At 35.4% G+C, this 11,460-nt stretch overlaps 1 pseudogene; it reads right to left on the bottom strand.

Moving 5' to 3' along the window:
- Nucleotides 1-6,366, bottom strand: part of LOC126696164 (MDIS1-interacting receptor like kinase 2-like) — a 59,710-nt pseudogene extending 53,344 nt beyond the window's left edge.
- Between the last annotated feature and the right edge of the window lie 5,094 nt (nucleotides 6,367-11,460).

Genomic DNA, 11,460 nt, shown 5'->3' on the forward strand with positions numbered 1-11,460 from the left:
AACACTTTTAATCTTCACTCCAATTCTATTTATGCTCAAGAAGTGTGGTCTCTCAATCAGTTTATACGTATGTGTTCAAGGGAGAATAAGAGAGTGGCTTACACTGACATACACATTATTTCATTCATCTGAAAATTCTGTATGTTCCTCTCCTTATATATATATATATATAACTAATTATCTAATTAGGCTAGCCTTTTGGGCCATACTAATTGGGCTTTAGTATGTGGCCTGGAGTGGGACCAAAAGGGACAAATAAGACACTAGCTCCAATGGGTTTTGGGCCTTTCTATCAACTCTTGACAAGCCCAAAATTACCACTAATTATATTTAATACCATTATATAAATATAATTGCACTCTAAACCTAATTAATAAATTATGTCCCAAGACTTTATTATACATTCAATCCCTTCATTAAAATATTCGTAGTATTACAAAGTCATGAATGTTGACTACCACTTTGAAGATTACTACATCTTAATCCTTGAGTACTCGGTTTAATCCTTTAAGTTATTCATCATATATTTATGAAATCCAATTTCATAAATATATACTTTAGTAAATTCTTATTAAAGTGGTTAGGCCTAACACTCTAAATAACCAAACCCATTAAACTTATCTCAAGGGAATATTTTATATCTCTGTTAAGAGATTACGAATTCTATCTTGAAAATATATGTTCCTTCAACATTAAATGTGACTGCCCAACATACTAAGGTTTTGATCATGACTTTAGAGACCACAAGGAACAATAGCCTCTTTAAAGCTAGGGCCAAGCTTCCTAATCAAAGGGAGAGAATTCTACCATTGGGAAACCTAAAAAGAGTGTTCTCTAGTAGCAAAATACGTTTGGTAATATTTGAGAGCCCCCAACGGCTATTTTATACTAAGGAGGGACAGTTATGGTTTTTCTGACCCATGGCAAATGTACGCATAGTCAAACCTATGTATGCAGGGTCAAGGCTTTGTATGCAGGCTCCTTTACACGTATGCACTACGAGAGGCAAAACCCTAGTTTTCTTTGTTTTGAGTATGGATTTCTTCCACATGCTTCTTGTCTGTCTGTAGGGATCACCGAAAATGCCTCTTCCTTGTCGGTGACTAGGGGTCGCCTCTGAGTCCTCACCACCATCACCATCACTAGCATCATCATCATCATCATCATCATTATCATCACTGAGATAAGCCAGTCCTCTAGGGTCGTACAAGTCCTTTGAATACTGAGTCACCTCCTACTTGAGGTTCCCAGCCAGCCCAACCAACTCCTCATGCTGCTTGATAGTGGGCTGAAATGTGAAGGGAAATAGATTAGAATGAGCAATTGAAAGATGCAAGAGAAGAAGATACAAAGAAGAAAGAAATAGGAGAGAACTCACCGCTCGTGTGCTATCCGGAAAAGGATAGCCCATGACATTTGTGTTGCGAGGCACAAGACGCTCCCTAGCAAAGCCATCAGGGTCATAAGCATAGACGTCCAAGGCAGACAAGGAAGGTCAATAGGAACACTAGGAGCAGGGGCATCCTGGTACAAGCATTTTAGTTCAATATCACCATGTACAAGAATGCAAAAGAAGAGAGTGGGAATGGAAAGAATGGGAAGAAAGGACACTACCTCGATGGTAAGAATGGGTTAGTCACAAATTGGAGGTTTGTGGATCAAAGGGAAAGAAGGCTACTACAAGATCAAGTCCAATTGGGTATTGGAGCGATGGTTCAACTGTAGGTTGGTATTTTGGGATAGGCTACGGTAGTTGGTGTTAGGTTCTAAAGTCTTAGGATTTTATGTATTTAGAACTCTAATTTGTTTTGTTGGCAAACCATGATCAAAATAATGTGTTTAGAAGTGTTTTAGTCTAGCTCAAAGTGGTTCTTTTATGTAAAGTTGGAATCGAGTTAAAGCAGGAAAGCATTGTGCCTTTCGGCCTGGCTCGATCGATCGAAAGACAGGCTCGATGAATCGAAGCTCGGGCAGAATGATTTTCTGCAGATTTGTCCAACTCAGCCCTAAGTGTTTTAAAACGTTTTTAGGGTTTCTTATTTTTCCTAAGTATAAAAGGCAAACCCTAGCCACGTTTTAGTGTTGCTCATAATTGCGGTTTGTGTAAATCTCTTGTGAGATCTAAAGGAGCTTTCCTTTACACAAACTTAGGTTTTTCAAGGAGAAGATTTATCTACGCCTTAATGATCAATTCAGTTACTGTCACTGAAGCTTAAAGAAAACACAAGCAGGTGTGCTTGTATCTGGTGGTGAATCCAAGAAAGAAATCGAGCGTGGGGGCCTGTAAGTCTTATTGTATGAACTTCGATTCTTTCAAAATAGTGGATTCAAGTTTACCTTGAGGATAGCTAGGTCAAATCCTCCCCAGGTTTTTACCGGTTTGGTTTCTTGGGTGATCATATCTTGTGTTATTTATTTTCCGCTGCTTTGCATGATTTGATCTTTGTTATTGTGATAACCTAGACTTGTTTAATTGGACTAAGTAACAACTTGGTTAATTACCTAGGTTAAAATCAATTGTTTAAGGGGTCTAAAAACTATCAGTTGGTAAAATTCCTTATACTTGTAACCGCTTGATTGTTAATTAGTGGATTCTTGAGAGTGGTGATCTTAAAATCACCTGATGGGGTTTTTGCCTTGCGAGGTTTTTCCCATTTGTTAACAAATCACCGTGTCTAATTTATTTTCCATTGCACTCAGTATTCATGTATCCCAGCTTAGAGAGGTTTTACGTCGGGTACTTCGGTTTCCTCTTCGATAAAACATCGCAGTGTTATATTTGTGTTTGCAACATTCTTCCCTATCTCTTTACCATTTAATTACTACTGTGATCGTGATTAATTATGGTTTAGAGTGTGTTACATGTTTGGGTTTAGCTTATATTCATATTCCGCACATATATTGTTTGATTATAAGGTTGTATTGGTAATTTGTAAACTGGGGGTCTAAATGTTCATTGGTGTTTTCTACACTATTTGAACATTCAGGAGCGAAGGTTCAACTGTAGGTTGGTATTTCGGGATAGGCCAAGGTAGCAGGTAAGATTCCTTATACTTGTAACCACTTGATTGTTGATTAGTGGATTCTTGGGAGTGATGACCTTAAAATCACCCGCTAGGGTTTTTGCCTTGTGAGGTTTTCCCCATTTATCGACAAATCACCATGTCTAATTTATTTTCCGCTGCACTTAGTATTTTTGGTGATTTATTGGTGCATTCATAATTTGCATACAATTGAACCTAATTAATCAACTTAGGTAATTGAATTAATTAACGGGATCAAGCTATCTTAACCCAACAAGTGGTATCAGAGCAGGCACACTCTTTGCTGTGTGATCTATTGACTCCTGTTGTTATGGATCGGGGGCAATCCCTAATTGTTCCTCCTATATTTGATGGTAGTAACTATGCATATTGGAAAGTATGCATGAGAGCGTTTTTACTATCTTTAGATAAGAAAGTATGGCTTGTAGTTGATGTAGGTTGGACGTAGCCTAAAAAGCCACCAGCCATCTGGGATGATGCAAAGATCAAAGCTGCCAATTTTAACAGTAAAGCACTGAATGTTCTGTTTAGTGCTGTGACCAATGAAGAATTAAAGAAGATCTCTTCCACTGACAATACGAAAGAAGCATGGACTATTCTTCAAAAAGATCTCTTTCTATAGACTTTGCATCACATATGATAGAATCTATTATAGATTGCTATCGAGACACTACCACATGTAATAAGCTCATCTTTCCATCAACTATCATGCACATTCTCACTCACTTGCACGTCACCATTCCTTTTTCTCCCCTCTTCTATGTCATGGGTGCCATGAGCAATAAGTCTATTCAGAGGAGTGCAGCGCAGCTTGCTGTGAAGCATCCCTGTGTGGAGCCTTCAAATGTAGCCCCTACAAACCCTGCAGCCCCTTCCTCTCAATCCTCTTCCTCATCGGCCTCTTCCTCCTCATTTAGGGCACCTGTCTCCCTTGAGGAAGTCATGGAGCAACTTCAGCATATGCATGCTGATTTTGGTAGTCATCTTGACCATCTATCCAATGAGATGTGTCAAATGAACATCAAAATCGGTCGCATCACTTGCCCGCTAGTCTCACCTTGGTGGTTTCACACCCTCAACTTCACCTGAGCATGTTGAGGAGTCCTCTTCTTTGGATGGTGGAGACGATGATGGTGATGATGCTTTTGGCTCTGAGTATGATGATGAGATGACGAACTCTCAGTGATACACCCTTTGTCACTTGTGACAAAAATGGGGAGTAGTTTTATAGACGAGAGTAGTCTTGTTGTTAGGGGGAGAGCTCGCATAGGATATACTAGATAGTGGGATAGTGTTTTGAGGGATGTAGTGAGGTTTTGGTGTCTTTCTTTTCTCGTTACATGTACCATGGTCTTGAGACCACTTTTGTTACATATATTGTATTCTTTGATATATTTATATATATATATATATATATGTGAGTTGATGTATGTTTTCTTTACCTTTGTCTCACATGTGTTGTTTCTTATTGTATACAACTTGTCTATGTTTCACACTTGATCTTGTTTAATCATTTCAGATAAGACAGGTTGCAAGTTTATCATGCCATGATCTCTCTTTTTGCAAAGTTTTCAAGAGTTTGTTGTAGGGCTAGACATATGTACTTTTGTAAATTATGGGATAGTTATGTTAGACTTCTCTCATAATAGCTTTTTGTGGTTTTATCATGGATTTCAAAAGGGGGAGATCGTTAGAGTCATATTTTATTGTAATTGGCTAATCCTTTGACAAAATGCACTTTACTTATAATTGGGTAGATCTAAGATGGGTTTAGTACTTCAAGAAACATGTTGTTCAAGTCAAGTATTAAAGACATGAAGATTGATCCAAGAAACAAGTGAAGAAAAGCTGTTCACTAAGTCTCGACAAATAGCTCAACAGAAGCCTGCTATCAAGACTTAATGTGAATCTCGATAAATAGCTCGACAGCAGCTCGATTTATCGAGAACTACGATTTTAGAATTTCCAAATCTGAAATTCGGCCCAATCTTATGCAGTTGTTTAGGGTTTCTTTTCTGATAACCCTAGACATATTTAAGGCTTATTTTAAGAGTCGGCACATACGAATATAAAGACCAAGATACTTATTTTCTCTGTGTGAAGCTATTGCATTTGTGCGCCATAGGATTTGCAGTCAATAACATCTATTCAAATTGCTGGAGTTTGTCACGTACTAGGATCCATGCAAAGGGTTAGTCACAAATTGGAGGTTTGTGCTTCAAAGGGAAAGAAAGCTACTACAAGATCAAGTCCAATTGGGTATTGGAGCGATGGTTCAACTATAGGTTGGTATTTCGAGATAGGCTATGGTAGTTGGTAAAATTCCTTATACTTGTAACCGCTTGATTGTTAATTTGTGGATTCTTGGGAGTGGTGACCTTAAAATCACCTGGTGGGGTTTTTGCCTTGCGAGGTTTTTCCCATTTGTTAACAAATCACTGTGTCTAATTTATTTTCCGCTGCACTTAGTATTTTTGGTGATTTGTTGGTGCTTTCACGATTTGCATAAAATTGAACCTAATTAATCAACTTGGGTAATTGAATTAATTAACCGGGGTCAAACTATATTAACCCAACAAATGAGACCTATGAATAGTAGCAAAAATAAGCTGAATACTTAAAAAATATGGCTTTTAAGCAATCTTAAACGCACAATTAATGCATGAGCCTGGACTCACTAAGTTAGGGTCCGACCCATTCTTCAACTCCTTCAAAACCTCTATATCACCCTATAATGTTTTTGATTCTGCTGTAAACGAATATTGGTAGGTGAAAGGTGAAGAAAGGGGAATTTTTAGGTAATAATTGTGCAATAATTGTTTAATGATTCAGTTGAGCAATTATTGCGGTCAATGGTAAGCTTCAAAAAAATGGGCTCCAATTAGGGATGACCAAACCCGTTGGGTAATGGGTATCCGACCCTACCCAACCCAAAAGTTTTCGCCGATATTATTTATTTAGTTTTTAATGAGTATAACATAATCAGGTTGGATTTTATCCAAACGTAAAAAAAAAAAAAAAAAAAAAAAAACAAAACAAAAAAAAGAAAAAAACAAAAAAAAAAAAAACAAAAACAAAAACAAAAACAAAATAACACAAAACAAATCTGAAGCTAGAGAATACATAATCAAAAAGAGGAAGTCATGGACAACACATACTAGTATACTACTGGACTACATGCTATGCAATTATTAAAAAAAATATGTATTATAATAGCACTTCCTATTTTGTATAGAGGAAGTCATATAACATTTATTAAGAATATATATAATTAATAACAACTTCCTATTAATGAAGAATACATACCCTCTAAATGTGTCATTAATTTTTAGAAATCAAGAAAAATCTGAAATTCATAGATTTCTAAATTTGTTCGTATAAAGATCTTTCCTTGAAATTCAAAATTTATAGATTTCTAATTTTGTTTGGCCAAAGATCTCTCCTATATATACATGTATGCAGAAGAACATCCACTTAATTGTTGATTAGTGGATTCTTGGGAGTGATGACCTTAAAATCAATCGCTAGGGTTTTTGCCTTGCGAGCTTTCCCCATTTATCAACAAATCACCATGTCTAATTTATTTTCTGCTGCACTTAGTATTTTTGGTGATTTATTGGTGCATTCATGAGTTGCATACAATTGAATCTAATTAATCAACTTGGGTAATTGAATTAATTAACGGGATTAAACTATCTTAACCCAATAAGTGGTATCAGAGCAAGCACACTCTTTGCTGTGTGATTTATTGACTCCTGTTGTTATGGATCGTGGGCAATCTCTGATTGTTCCTCCTTTATTTGGTGGTAGTAACTATGCATATTGGAAAGTATGCATAAGAGCCTTTTTTCTGTCTTTAGATGAGAAAGTATGGCTTTGAGGGATAGTGTTTTGAGGGATGTAGTGAGGTTTTGGTGTCTTTCTTTTCTCATTACATGTACCATGGTGTTGTGACGACTTTTGTTACATACATTGTATTCTTTGATATATATATAAATATATATCAATATAATTACCCATTTGGTAATTACCCCCTATTCCCAACAAAAGAGACTTAGTTAACAAACTTAGCAAAGCAGTGGTTTTCAGTAAGTTTGACATGAAAAGTGGTTTTTGGCAGATAGAAATTAAAGAGTTTGATAGGTACAAGACAGCCTTCACCACACCCTTTGGGCATTACGAATGGAATGTAAAGCCCTTTGGTCTTAAGAATGCACCTTTTGAATTCCAAAACATCATGAATGAGATTTTCAATCCATTCTCCAGTCATATCAATGTGTACATTGATGATGTACTTATTTTCTCAGAAATCCCTAAACCAACATTGGAAGCATCTTAGAACATTCTTCCAAACCATCAAACATAATGGTCTTGTTGTTTCAGCTCCAAAGATCAAACTTTTCCAAACCAGTGTCCGATTCTTAGGCTTTGATATAAGACATGGTGTCATCAAACCCATAGATAGAGCCATTCAGTTTGCAGAAAAGTTTCCAGATGAGATCCTAGAAAAGACCCAACATCAAAGGTTCCTAGGATCCCTCAATTACATTTCTGATTTCTCTTAGAATCTTAGGCAACAATGCAAGCTTCTTTTTGATAGACTTCGAACCAATCCTCCTCCTTGGACACTCACTCATACATTGGTTGTTCAACAAATCGAAAATATGTCAAAACACTCCCTTGTCTAGGAATCCCCTCAGAAAATTCCTTCAAGGTCGTCCAGACAGATGCCTCTAATTTATATATATGAGTTGATGTATGTTTTCTTTACCTTTGTCTCACATGTGTTGTTTCTTATTGTATACAACTTGTCTATGTTTCACACTTGATCTTGTTTAATCATTTTAGATAAGACAGGTTGCAAGTTTATCATGCCATGATCTCTCTATTTGCAAAGTTTTCAAGAGTTCATTGTAGGGCTAGACTTTTGTACTTTTGTAAATTATGGGATAGCTGTGTTAGACTTCTCTCATAATTGCTTTTTGTGGTTTTATCATGGATTTCCAAAGGGGGTGATTGTTAGAGTCATATTTTATTGTAATTGGCTAATCTTTTGACAAAATGCACTTTACTTGTAATTGGGTAGATATAAGATGGGTTTACTACTTCAAAAAACATGTTGTTCAAGTCAAGTATTAAAGACTTGAAGATTGATCCAAAAAACAAGTGAAGAAAAGCTGTTCACTAAGTCTCGACAGATAGCTCGATAGAAGTCTGCTATCAAGACTTAATGTGAAGCTCGATAAATAGCTCGACAGCAGCTCGATCTATCGAGAACTACGATTTTAGAATTTCCAAATATGAAATTCGGCCCAGTCTTGTGCAGTTGTTTAGGGTCTCTTATCTCATAACCCTAGACATATTTAAGGCTAATTTTAAGAGTCATCACACATGAATATAAAGACTAAGATAATTATTTTCTCTGTGTGAAGCTACTGCATTTGTGCGCCATAGAATTTTGTAACCAAGTGCTTCCCGATCTTCATTATTAATGAAGTGAAGAACTTTGCAGTCAATAACATCTGTTCAAATTGCTGGAGTTAGTCACGTACTCGGATCCATGCAAAGGGTTAGTCACAAATTGGAGGTTTGTGCATCAAAGGGAAAGAAGGCTACTACAAGATCAAGTCCAATTGGGTATTGGAGCGATGGTTCAATTGTAGGTTGGTATTTCGGGATAGGCTACGGTAGTTGGTGTTAGGTTCTAAAGTCTTAGGATTTTATGTATTTAGAACTCTAGTTTGTTTTGTTGGCAAACCATGATCAAAATAATGTGTTTAGAAGTGTTTTAGTCTAGCTCAAAGTTGTTCTTTTATGTAAAGTTGGAATCGAGTTAAAGCAAGAAAGCATTGTGCCTTTCGGCCTGGCTCGATCAATCGAAAGACAGGCTCGATCGATCGAAGCTCGGGCAGAATGATTTTCTGCAGATTTTTCCAACTCAGCCCTAAGTGTTTTAAAACATTTTTAGGGTTTCTTATTTTTCCTAAGTATAAAAGCCAAACCCTAGCCACTTTTTAGTGTTGCTCATAATTGCGGTTTGTGTAAATCTCTTGTGAGATCTAAAGGAGCTTTCCTTTACACAAACTTAGGTTTTTCAAGGAGAAGATTTATCTACGCCTTGATGATCAATTCAGTTACTGCCATTGAAGCTTAAAGAAAACACAAGCAGGTGTGGTTGTATCTGGTGGTGAATCCAAGAAAGAAGGAGTCCGTGGATTCGGAGCTTGCACATGGTTTTGTCAGTAAGTTCTACTGGTTGGTAGCAATAAGAAGTCGAGCGTCAGGGCCTGTAAGTCATATTGTATGAACTTCGATTCTTTCAAAATAGTGGATTCAAGTTTACCTTGAGGATAGCTAGGTCAAATCCTCCCCAGGTTTTTACCGGTTTGGTTTCTTGGGTGATCATATCTTGTGTTATTTATTTTCCGCTGCTTTGCATGATTTGATCTTTGTTATTGTGATAACCTAGACTTGTTTAATTGGACTAAGTAACAACTTGGTTAATTACCTAAGTTAAAATGAATTGTTTAAGGGGTCTAAAAACTATCAGTTGGTAAAATTCCTTATACTTGTAACCGCTTGATTGTTAATTAGTGGATTCTTGAGAGTGGTGACCTTAAAATCACCTGATGGGGTTTTTGCCTTGCGAGGTTTTTCCCATTTGTTAACAAATCACCGTGTCTAATTTATTTTCCACTGCACTCAGTATTTTTGGTGATTTGTTGGTGATTTTTTGGTGATTTCACGATTTGCATAAAATTGAACCTAATTAATCAACTTGGGTAATTGAATTAAGTAACCGGGGTCAAACTATCTTAACCCAACAAATGAGACCTATGAATAGTAGCAAAAATAAGCTGAATACTTAAAAATTGTGGCTTTTAAGAAATCCTAAACGCACAATTAATGCATGAGCCTGGACTCACTAAGTTAGGGTCCAACCGATTCTTCAGCTCCTTCAAAACCTCTATATCCCCCTAAAATGTTTTTGATTCTGTTGTAAACGAATATCGGTAGGTGAAAGTAGAAGAAAGGGGAATTTTTAGGTAATAATTGTGCAATAATTGTTTAAAGATTTACTTGAGCAATTATTGCGGTCAATGGTAAGCTTCAAAAAAAGGGCTCCAACTGAGGATGATCAAACCCATTGGGTAATGGGTATCCGACCCTACCCAACCCGAAAGTTTCAGCCGATATTATTTATTTAGTTTTTAATGAGTATAACATAATCAGGTTGGATTTTATCCAAACTTGAACAAAAACACACACACACACACACACACACACACACAAAAACACAAAAAGAAAAACAAAAACAAAACAAAATAACACAAAACGAATTTGAAGCTGGAGAATACATAATCAGATAGAGGAAGTCATGGACAACACATACTAGTATACTACTGGACTACATGCTATGCAATTATTAAAAAAAAAATATGTATTATAATACCACTTCCTATTTTGTATAGAGGAAGTCATATACCATTCATTAAGAATATATATAATTAATAGCAACTTCCTATTAATCAAGAATACATACCCTCTAAATGTGTCATTAATTTTTAGAAATCAGGAAAAATCTAAAATTTATAGATTTCTAAATTTGTTCGTATAAAGATCTTTCCTTGAAATTCAAAATTTATAGATTTCTAATTTTTTTTGGACAAAGCTCTCTCCTATATATACATGTATGCAGAAGAACATCAACAGTAAGGGTGCAAAAGTAAACAAAAAAAAAAAGCTTAGCAATTGTATACACAAAGACATAAGAGATGGAGAAATATTCCATCAAGTTGGCTTTTTTAATTGCCCTCTTAGTTCTTGGCTCTTGTAAGAATCTCATCCTATATTTTTACTTAATTTTTTTTTCTTATATGTATATAGTACTATATGGCCTTATTGTTCTTGCAAATAATTATAAACTTTGAAATAATTCAGTATTTTAAATAGGTTTGGTACCTCTAATATGATATAAATTTATATAAACATTAAGAAATATATACTTCTATTCATCACAAAAAATGAATGGTAATTTTAATGTTCTATATATATATATATATATATATATGCAAAATTATTCATTATTCAAGTCTGTGTCATAGGATAAAAAATTTTAATTCATTCACTCAAGTAAAATTTAGATTCCCTCTTACTCACACTATTCTACATTTAGGTAAACAATTTTGTATACAATTATTTAATCTTTATTCATTTAAGAGAGAAAATGAACATTAGTGTTTCTAACAAAGATCTGAAAAATGCATAATATTTGGATTAAAAAAATTAACATTAGTTATATCATTCACATAAGTGATTAATTTTTTGGATTTTACTTATTCATTTTTTTTTATGTACAACGGTACCTTGTTTTATATATATATATATAACTAGTATAATGGCACCATTTTATAAT

This window comes from Quercus robur, chromosome 8 (genome assembly GCF_932294415.1).
Source record: "Quercus robur chromosome 8, dhQueRobu3.1, whole genome shotgun sequence".
Classification (NCBI taxonomy): domain Eukaryota; kingdom Viridiplantae; phylum Streptophyta; class Magnoliopsida; order Fagales; family Fagaceae; genus Quercus; species Quercus robur.